Below are 11,179 nucleotides of genomic sequence, written 5' to 3'. Positions count from 1 at the left end.
TGTTCCCCAACAGTGGCATCATGAGCTAGGTCTATTGCTTAGATTCTATGCACGAGTAGAACACAAGTAATTCTGGGCATTGGTTTTGTTCAATATGCTTACCGTTACTAGTCCTATCTTGTTTCTACGGTATTGTGGGATGAAGCGGCCCGGACCGACCTTACACCTACACTTACGTGAGACAGGTTCCACCGACTGACATGCACTAGTTGCATAAGGTGGCTAGCGGGTGTCTGTCTCTCCCACTTTACTCGGATCGGATTCGATGAAAAGGGTCCTTATGAAGGGTAAATAGCAATTGGCATATCACATTGTTGTTTTGGCATAGGTAAGAAGCGTTCTTGCTAGAAACCTATAGCAGCCACGTAAAAACTTGCAACAACAATTAGAGGACGTCTAACTTGTTTTTGCAGCATATGCCACGTGATGTGATATGGCCAAGAAGAATGTGATGAATGAAATATATGTGATGTATGAGATTGATCATATTCTTGTAATAGGAATCACGACTTGCATGTCGATGAGTATGACAACCGGCAGGAGCCATAGGAGTTGTCTTTATTTATTGTATGACCTGCGTGTCACTGAATAACGCCATGTAATTACTTTACTTCATTGCTAAACCGTTAGCCATAGTGGTAGAAGTAATAGTTGGCAAGACAACTTCATGGAGACACGATGATGGAGATCATGATGATGGAGATCATGGTGTCATGCCGGTGGCAATGATGATCATGGAGCCTCGAAGATGGAGATCAAAAGGAGCAAAATGATATTGGCCATATTATGTCACTATTTGATTGCATGTGATGTTTATCATGTTTATGCATCTTATTTGCTTAGAACGACGGTAGTAAATAAGATGATCCCTCATAATAATTTCAAGAAAGTGTTCCCCCTAACTATGCACCGTTGCGAAAGATCGTTGCTTCGAAGCACCGCGTGATGATCGAGTGTGATAGATTCTAATGTTCACATACAACGGGTGTAAGCCAGATTTACACACGCGAAACACTTAGGTTGACTTGATGAGCCTAGCATGTACAGACATGGCCTCGGAACACAAGAGACCGAAAGGTCGAACATGAGTCGTATAGTAGATACGAACAACATGAAGATGTTCACCGATGATGACTAGTCCGTCTCACGTGATGATCGGACACGACCTAGTTGACTTGGATCATGTATCACTTAGATGACAAAGAGGGATGTCTATCTGAGTGGGAGTTCATTAGATGAACTTAATTATCCTGAACATAGTCGAAAGGTCTTTGCAAATTATGTCATAGCTCGCGTTTTAGTTCTACTGTTTTAGATATGTTCCTAGAGAAAATTTAGTTGAAAGTTGATAGTAGCAATTATGCGGACTGGGTCCATAAACTGAGGACTGTCCTCATTGCTGCGTAGAAGGCTTATGTCCTTAATGCACTGCTCGGTGTGCTGAACCTCGAACGTCGTCTGTGGATGTTGTGAACATCTGACATACACATTTTGATGACTACGTGATAGTTCTATAATGGTAAACGGTTTATAATTGAGGCACCGAAGACGATTTTTTGAAATGTCGCGGAACATATGAAATGTTTAAAGGGCTGAAATTGGGATTTCAGGCTCGTGCCCACGTTAAGAGGTATGAGACCTCTGACGAGTTTCTTAGCGTGCAAACTAAGGGAGAAAAGCTCAATTGTTGAGCATGTTCTCAGATTGTCTGAGTACTACAATCACTTGAATTGAGTGGGAGTTAATCTTCCAGCTAAGATAGTGATGGTTCTCCTTAGTCACTGCCACCAAGCTATTAGAGCTTTGTGATGAACTATAACATATTAGGGATAGACATGATGATCCTTGAGCAATTCGTGATGTTTGACACTGCGAAAGTAGAAATTAAGAAGGAGCATCAATTGTTGATGGTTGGTGAAACCACTAGTTTCAAGAAGGGCAAGGGCAAGAAGGGATACTTCATGAAATGGCAAATCAGTTGTTGCTCTAGTGAAGAAACCCAAGGTCGAACCCAAACCCGAGACTAAGTGCTTCTGTAATGAGGGGAACAGCCACTGAAGCAGAAGTACCCTAGATACTTGGTAGATGAGAAGGCTGGCGAGGTCGACAGGAGTATATTGGATATACATTATATTGATGTGTACTTTACTAGTACTCCTAGTAGCACCATGGTAATAGATACCGGTTCAGTTGCTAAGTGTTAGTAATTCGAAATAAAAGGCTACAGAATAAATGGAGACTAGCTAAAGGTGAGGTGACGATATGTGTTGGAAGTATTTCCAAGGTTGATGTGATTAAACATCGCATGCTCCCTCTACCATCGGGATCGGTGTTAAACCTAAATAATTGTTATTTAGTGTTTGCGTTGAGCATAGACATGATTGGATTATGTCTATCGCAATACGGTTATTCATTTAAGGAGAATAATGGTTACTCTGTTTATTTGAATAATACCTTCAATGGTCTTGCACCTAAAATGAATGGTTGATTGAATCTCGATCATAGTGATACACATGTTCATGCCAAAAGATCACTACTAGGGAAAACCCTAGCAGTAGCGCGTGTTTTGTGCCCACTAGTAGCACGGATGGCCGCGCTACTAATAAGGCGCTACAGCTATTGCTTAGCAGTAACGCGTGCCAGCACGCGCTACTGCTAGGACAAATAGCTGCAGCATTTGTTCAGTACCATGCTACTGCTAAGGTATCTACTTGCAGCGTGTTTTCTTTCCATCGCTACTAGTATTTTTTATTTTTTTATTTTTAGTGTATTTATGCGCCATCATACAAATATTGGTACAATACCAGCTATTATGAGGTTTACATCATTATGTCCATAACCGTGTATTAAATGAAGGTGGATTAGGTTCAAGTGGAGGCAATATGTGGTGCATGTCAAAAGTATACTACTAATCCAAACTTGATCTAGTTTGGACTAGTAGTACTTTCGATGTGCACCACATGTTGCCTCCACTTGAATCTAATCCGCCAGCACAAGCTATTTAATCATCATCATAGTCATTACCACCAACAGTATTTATTTAATCAGCACTAACACTAGCTAATAATAATCATCATAGTCATTACCACCAACACTAGCTATTTTATCATCATAGTAATAGTGTAGCACATCATCATCCTCAAACTCATTTCTAGCTAGCTAATCACTCCTGCTGCTCTCTCTTAGGTAAAATAACATAAAACATATATAGCTCTCCTCCTCGATCAAACTGGAGCATGCAGATGAACCTGTCTCCTAATCGTGGGTAGCGCATCTGTTTGCTGCCCCCTAGTACTTCTCTGCGCTCCCCCATCACATATTTGGTCCAGTCTTGCACTATTAAGCATCCGTCGCTAATCTTGAATGCACTAAAGTAATCTGTAGGATATCTTGGCCGTAAGCTGATAATACTCATGGTACCTTTAGTCTCGATCCCATAAGGCACAACATTCATCGGGAGTCCCTGTTGAAGAACATCGTACGGTAACATACTTAGCAATGAAGTTTAGCTTCAAAAATAATGTATGGAAAAGATGCACCGATGACAAATAGTAAAAATCTTACCATCCTTCCTAAATAGATGTGACCGTAGTTCATTACGAACACTATTGGTCGCACATTTTCAGTACTAACATTTCTAAATGCAGGAAGAAAATTTGTCTTGACAGTATCAAGATCCTCAAGCCATGAAACATAATGACTGAGCTCCTCGCAGTTGAGTTCAGCCCCAGGACAGTATACGGTCCTGTCTACCAAGCGCTGGACATGTTTGCTTGCACGGAAATAAGCTGACAATACAAATTAGTTGTCAACTATTTTTGAATAAACAATATCAAAGACATAAATATGGTTGAGAAACTTACATAATGGTATAACTGGAGGCATTTGCACATCGACCCAGATGTCGGTATTACCTTCAATATCATCTTCCGGACGAATATCAAAGGTGATAACCATATTAGGCTCAAATGCATAAGTCTTGCATAGTGCTCGCCATGTTTTGCATCCAAAATAGGTGTAGTCGTCTGAATTGTATAACTTTGCATGGAAAATATAACCATGCTCGGTCTTCAAGTAAACTTTCTTTTCCTCCATACTATGACTGAAACCTATCTTATCCAATACAAAAACTCTTGCATGGCAGGGGATACGCTAGTAGAATAATAAAAAATATAAGTTGAAGCAAATGAAGCAGATGTCATGCTTAATTACGAAAAAAGACTTGTCGTTGTGACTTTCTGTATCCACTTCGAAGTTCTCGTCCAGCTTGATGCTGAAGCGCCTATCATCATCTAGGAAGATTCCGTCGCACAGGCCGCGCTCGTCTTCGCAGTATTTGCAAATACCAAAATCCTTCTCGTCATCAGACATTTCCTATGTTCATAGTTAAAACATTAATTGAAAATCGATCGAAGACAACTACCAAGATACTCAACACACAAGTCCGGGGCACTCGATATTTCCTACATATTCTAGCACAAGTCATGCCAAAATTCATGGAAAATCCGGCATGACCTTTGCTAAAATAGGACATATCGAGCGCCTGAAATTTGTCGGAACGGAAATGGATCAACACTCCAGCAAAACATAGGCCACTCGAAGGTGTAACCTGCAAACATGACCGGCCACTTGGATATTGAGCAACACAAGATATACATTTCAAAATATCTTATAGGACTCAAATTAGCATGCATTCAATAAGCAAAAGTAAATCATCTCATGCGCCAGTACATCGTCGAATATTATCACTAATACATCACGAATAGTGTCATACATATAACATCACCAATACAACTAAAACTCTAGCACACGACGGGTATCGGCGCGGGCGGTGGACACCCACAGAGAAGGCACCATCACGGGATCATAGCTCCAGTGAGATCCCCAGAGAACCTGCCAGGTATTGGAGAACGGCCTGTGCTCCAACGCAAACAAGTAGCGACGGACGTGCGCGTCCTCCTCACTGACACGGTGACGCACCACCTCCGCGGAGTCCTCGAGCCTCTGGATCGTCACTGGCCCACGCGACCACCACCAAAGAAGGTTCGGGTCAACGACAGGCTGGCTCCTCACCAACCTGCGCCCCCCGGTAGGTAGCGCCTCCCAGTACCACCCCGGCGGAGCCCAGTCCCGGACATGGCCGATCTGGTCAAGCAGGTGTCGTCCTCCGCCGACTCGACGACGAGGATGCGGGATAGGCATCGTCCACGACGAGGCGGGAAAAATTGCTTTAACTAAAAAATCACCTAATTAGTACCTAGTTCTTACTAACTAGTTCTTACTAACTAAATAGAAGAAGGTCAAATTTTACTCGTTTTATTATGCATTACACTAGTGTTTATTCATCATCTAAGAAAACATCACCTAAGAAAAAATCCCAGCCGCATCTGTATCCAATTCATTTCCACCCATAGATGAACCCTAACTATTTGATGCAACTAAAATTTGAAGAACCCTATCTAGGCAGAGGTAGGGGAGGGGGAGGAGCAGGCGTGCTCACCTCGATCGGGTGCCTGCGGCGAGAGAGGGGCAGGCGGCGTCGAGGTCGGGCTTGGGGCGGGGCGGCGTCCGGGGCGGCGTTGTGGTCAGGGGCGGCGTCCGGAGCGGCGTTGAGGTCGGGGGCGGGTGCGGCGTTGATTCCGGGGTCGGGGCGACGTAGAGGGTGTGCGGAGAGCGCGCGGCGACCGACGGGCGACGGCGGCGGCGAGAGCGGAGGAGTTCGATTTGGGGGAAGTGGCCGTGGGGAAGGACGAACGCGGTGGTTAAGTCAGAAGTAGCAGTAGCGCTTTCCTGAAAGCGCGCTGCTGCTACGTTAGCTACAGCGCGTTCTGGGATACGCGCTACTGCTACTACTTTCTCCTTTTTCCCTTTTTCATTTATTTTTCTTCACATTTTATTTTTTTCCTTTCACCTTCTTCTATTTCTTTCATTTTCAGTTACCTTTCTATTTGCTTTTCATTTAATTTTATATCCTTTAGTAGTAGCGAGTTTAGAGCAAAACGCGCTGCTACAAAGAAAGTAGCAATAGCGCGGTTCCATATAGATCGCTACTACTATGTGTACCATATCGGCTAAGCCGTGAGAATTTTAGTAGTAACGTGTATTCACCGAGACGCGCTACTGCTACTACACTATCTGCAGCGCGGTTTCGGCAGGCGCGCTGCTGCTATTTAGCACCAGCGTGCTTCTTTGACCCACGCTACTGCTAAAGTTCTATGTATAAGGTTTTCCCTAGTAGTGGATATAAGATAGTAATGATAGTACCACCTGCTTGTGGCACTGCCATTTGAGTCATATTGGTATAAAACGCATGAAGAAGCTCCATGTTGATGGATCTTTGGACTCACTCATTTTTGAAAATTTTGAGACATCCGAACCATGTCTATTGGTATGTGCGCATGAAGAAACTCCATGCAGATGGATCGTTTGGACTCACTTGATTCTAAATCACTTGAGACATGCAAATCATACCACATGGGCAAGATGACTGAGAAGCCTCGTTTTTCAATAAGATGGAACAAGAAAGCAACTTGTTGGAAGTAATACATTTTGATGTGTGCTGTCCAATGAGTGCTGAGGCACGCAGTGGATATCGTTAAGTTCTTACTTCACAGATGATTTGAGTAGATGCTAAGTTTTACTTGATGAAACAGAAGTCTGAATTATTGAAAGGTTCAAGTAATTTCAGAGTGAAGTTGAAGATCGTCGTGACTAGAGGATAAAATATCTATGATAAGATCATAGAGATGAATATCTGAGTTACGAGTTTGGCACACAATTAAGACAATGTGGAAATTGTTTCACAACTAATACCGCCTGGAACACCATAGTGTGATGGTGTGTCCGAACATCATAACTGCACCCTATTGGATATGGTGCATACCATGATGTCTCTTATCGAATTACCGCTATTACTTATGGGTTTAGGCATTAGAGACAACCGCATTCACTTTAAATAGGGTACCACACAATTCCGTTAAAGACGACACCGTATGAACTATGGTTTAACCTAAGTTGTCGTTTCTTAAAAGTTTGGGGCTGCAACGCTTATGTGAAAAAGTTTCAGGCTGATAAGCTCGAACCCAAAGCGGATAAATGCATCTTCATAGGAAACCCAAAACAGTTGGGTATACCTCCTGTCTCAGTTCCGGAAGCAAAAGGGATTGTTTCTCGAATCAGGTCCTTTCTCGAGGAAAAGTTTCTCTTGAAAGGATTGAGTGGGAGGATGGTGGAGACTTGATGAGGTTATTGAACCGTCACTTCAACTAGTGTGTAGCACGGCACGGGAAGTTGTTCCTGTGGCACCCATGCCAAATGAAGTGGAAGCTCATGATAGTGATCATGAAACTTCGAATCAAGTCAATACCAAACCTCGTAGGTCGACAAGGATGCGTATGACTTCAGAGTGGTATGTAATCATGTCTTGGAGGTCATGTTGCTGGACAACAATGAACCTACGAGCTGTGGAGAAGCGATGGTGGGCCTGGATTCTGACAAATGGCTAGAGGCCATAAAGCCCGAGAGAGGATCCATGTCTAGAAACCAAAGTGTAGACTTTGGAAGAACTACTTGATGGTCGTAAGGCTATTGGGTACAGATGGATTTTAAAAGGAATACGGACAATGATGGTAAGTGTCACCATTAAGAAGGCTCGACTTGTCGCTAAGATGTTTTCTGACAAGTTCAAGGAGTTTACTACGATGAGACTTTCTCACTCGTAGCGATGCTAAGAGTCTGTTAGAATTATATTAGCAGCTACTGCATTATTTATGAAATCTTGCAGATAGGATGTCAAAATATAGTTTCCTCGACGACTTTCTTGAGGAAAGGTTGTATCTGATAAAACCAGAAGATTTTGACAATCCTAAAAGATGCTAACAAGTATGCAAAGCTCCAGCAATCCTTCTAAGGACTGGAGTAAGCATCTCAAAGTTGTAATATATGCTTTGATGAGATGATCAAAGATTTTGGATTTATACAAAGTTTATGAGAAATTTGTATTTCCAAAGAAGTGAGTGGGAGCACTATAGAATTTCTGATGAGTATATGTTGTTGACGTATTGTTGATCAGAAATGATATAGAATTTCTAGAAAGCATATAGGGTATTTGAAAAGTGTTTTTTCAATGGAAAACCTGGATTAAGCTACTTGAACATTGAGCATCAAGATTTATAAGGATAGATCAAAAATGCTTAATAATACTTTCAGATGAATACATACCATGACAAATTTTTGAAGAAGTTCAAAATAGATCGGCGAAGAAGGAGTTCTTGGCTGTGTTATAAGGTGTGAGTATTGAGTAAGACTCAAGACATGACCTCGGCAAAAGAGAGAGAATGGACGAAGGTCGTCCCCTATGCTTCAGACATAGGCTCTACAGTATGCTATGCTGTGTACCGCACCTGAAGTGTGCCTTGCCATGAGTCAGTCAAGGGGTACAAGAATGATCCAGGAATGGATCACAAGACAGCGGTCAAACATATCCTTAGTAACTAGTGGACTAAGGAATTTTCTTGATTATGGAGGTAGTAAAAGAGTTACGCTGATGCGAACTTTGACACTAATCCGGATTATTGTAAGTAGTAAACCGGAATCGTATAGTAGAACAGTTATTTGGAATAGCTCCAAATAGAGCATGGTAGCTGCATCTAGGAGATGACATAGAGATTTGTAAAGCACACACGGATCTGAAAGATTCAGACCCGTCGACTAGTAACCTCTCTCACAAGCGAGATATGATCAAACCCAATGGGTGTTGGACTCGTTACAATCACATAGTGATGTGAACTAGATTATTGACTATAGTGCAAGTGGGAGACTGTTGGAAATATGCCCTAGAGGCAATAATAAAATGGTTATTATTATATTTCCTTGTTCATGATAATTGTCTATTGTTCATGCTATAATTGTATTGACCGGAAACCGCAATACATGTGTGAATGCATAGACCACAACATGTCCCTAGTGAGCCTCTAGTTGACTAGCTCGTTGATCAACAGATGGTCATGGTTTCCTGACCATGGACATTGGATGTCATTGATAACAGGATCACATCATTAGGAGAATGATGTGATGGACAAGACCCAATCCTAAGCATAGCACAAGATCGTGTAGTTCGTTTGCTAAAGCTTTTCTAATGTCAAGTATCATTTACTTAGACCATGAGATTGTGTAACTCCCTGATACCGTAGGAGTGCTTTGGGTGTACCAAACGTCACAACGTAACTGGATGACTATAAAGGTGCACTACTGGTATCTCCGAAAGTGTTTGTTGGGTTGGCACGAATCGAGACTGGGATTTGTCACTCCGTATGACGGAGATGTATCTCTGGGCCCACTCAGTAATGCATCATCATAATGAGCTCAATGTGACTAAGTAGTTAGTCACGGGATCATGCATTACAGAACGAGTAAAGTGACTTGCCGGTAACGAGATTGAACGAGGTATTGGGATACCGACGATCGAATCTCGGGCAAGTAACGTACCGATTAACAAAGGGAATTGCATACGCGATTGCTTGAATCCTTGACATCGTGGTTCATATGATGAGATCATCGTGGAACATGTGGGAGCCAACATGCGTATCCAGATCCCGCTGTTGGTTATTGGCCAGAGAGCTGTCTCGGTCATGTCTGCATGATTCCCGAACCCGTAGGATCTACACACTTAAGGTTCGATGACGCTAGGGTTATAAAGGAAGTTTGTATGTGGTTACCGAATGTTGTTCAGAGTCCCGGATGAGATCCCGGATGTCATGAGGAGTTCTGGAATTGTCCGGAGGTAAAGAATAATATGTAGGAAGTGAGGTTTTGGCGACCAGAAGTATTTCGGGGGTCACCGGTAATGTACCGGGACCACAGGAAGGGTTCCGGGGGTCCACCTGGAGGGGCCACCTGCCCCGGAGGCTTGCACGGGCCTAGAGTGGGAAGGGACCAGCCCCAGAGTGGCTAGTGCGCCTCCCACCAAGGCCCAAGGCGCAGCTATGAGGGGAGAGGGGAAACCCTAGGCGCTGATGGGCCTAAAGGCCCACCCTAGGGCGCACCCCCCTCTCTCCCCCTCTTGGCCACCCCCTCCATCCCATCTAGGGCTGCCGCCCCCTAGGGGTGGGAACCCTAGAGGGGGCGCACCCTCCTCCCCTTCCCCTATATATAGTGGGGGTTTTGGTGCTGCCAACAACATGAGTTTGCATCTCTCCTGGCGCAGCCCTACCCCTCTCCCTCCTCGTCTCTCGTAGTGCTTGGCGAAGCCCTGCTGGAGTGCCACGCTCCTCCATCACCACCACGCTGTTGTGCTGCTGGTGGACGGAGTCTTCCCCAACCTCTCCCTCTCTTCTTGCTGGATCAAGGCACGGGAGATGTCACCGGGCTGCACGTGTGTTGAACGCGGAGGCACCGTTCTTCGGTGCTTAGATTGGATTCGGCCGCGATCTGAATTGCTTCGTGAACGACTCCACCGACCGCGTTCTTGTAACGCTTCCGCATCGCGATCTTCAAGGGTATGAAGATACACTCCCCTCTCTCTTGTTGCTAGAATCTCCATAGATAGATCTTGGTGATGCGTAGAAAATTTTGAATTTCTGCTACGTTCCCCAACACCCCTCGCCTCTGCCCTTCTCCTTCCTTCCTTCGTCTCGTCCTCTCAACTCCCTCATTATTCTCCTGCAATAGGTGTTCCCTGTGCCACGAAAGCCACCAAGACCACCACGCTAAGCTTCAAGTTCCACCGCCACTTCTTCGTCGGATCCGGATGGGACTGACCGGATCTGCTCATACTCGCCATCCCTTGCACTCGCCAAGTCCCGCCATGGACCTACGTGCTTCCGGTCTCTGCTCGCTCGATCCCTTGCCCTGCCTCGACCACCTCCTAGGTCGAGCGTTTACCGTGTCCCCTCCGCCTCGTTCGATCCAGCGAGGAGCAGCCCAGCCCGCCCAGTCTGCCTCTGCCTCACCGGGCGAACCCCATGGGTGAGCAGCCCCCTCCAGTACCCGGTCGGGCCAGCCAGATTCGGCCCGCGTACGTTTTTTTTTCAGATCTGCGATTTTGCTATTTATCCAGTGATTTACAGATTTGCAGAAAAACCCTTGCACTCCATGCATATAAAAACTCAACAACCGTGTATCACATGTAAATAATTTGTATATGAAAAATGCTTAGTTTTTCATCTAGTTTCATAATATC

Source organism: Triticum aestivum, chromosome 7B (genome assembly GCF_018294505.1).
Source record: "Triticum aestivum cultivar Chinese Spring chromosome 7B, IWGSC CS RefSeq v2.1, whole genome shotgun sequence".
Lineage (NCBI taxonomy): Eukaryota > Viridiplantae > Streptophyta > Magnoliopsida > Poales > Poaceae > Triticum > Triticum aestivum.
The sequence above is the reverse complement of the archived record's forward strand: the minus strand, read 5'-3'. Positions refer to the sequence as shown.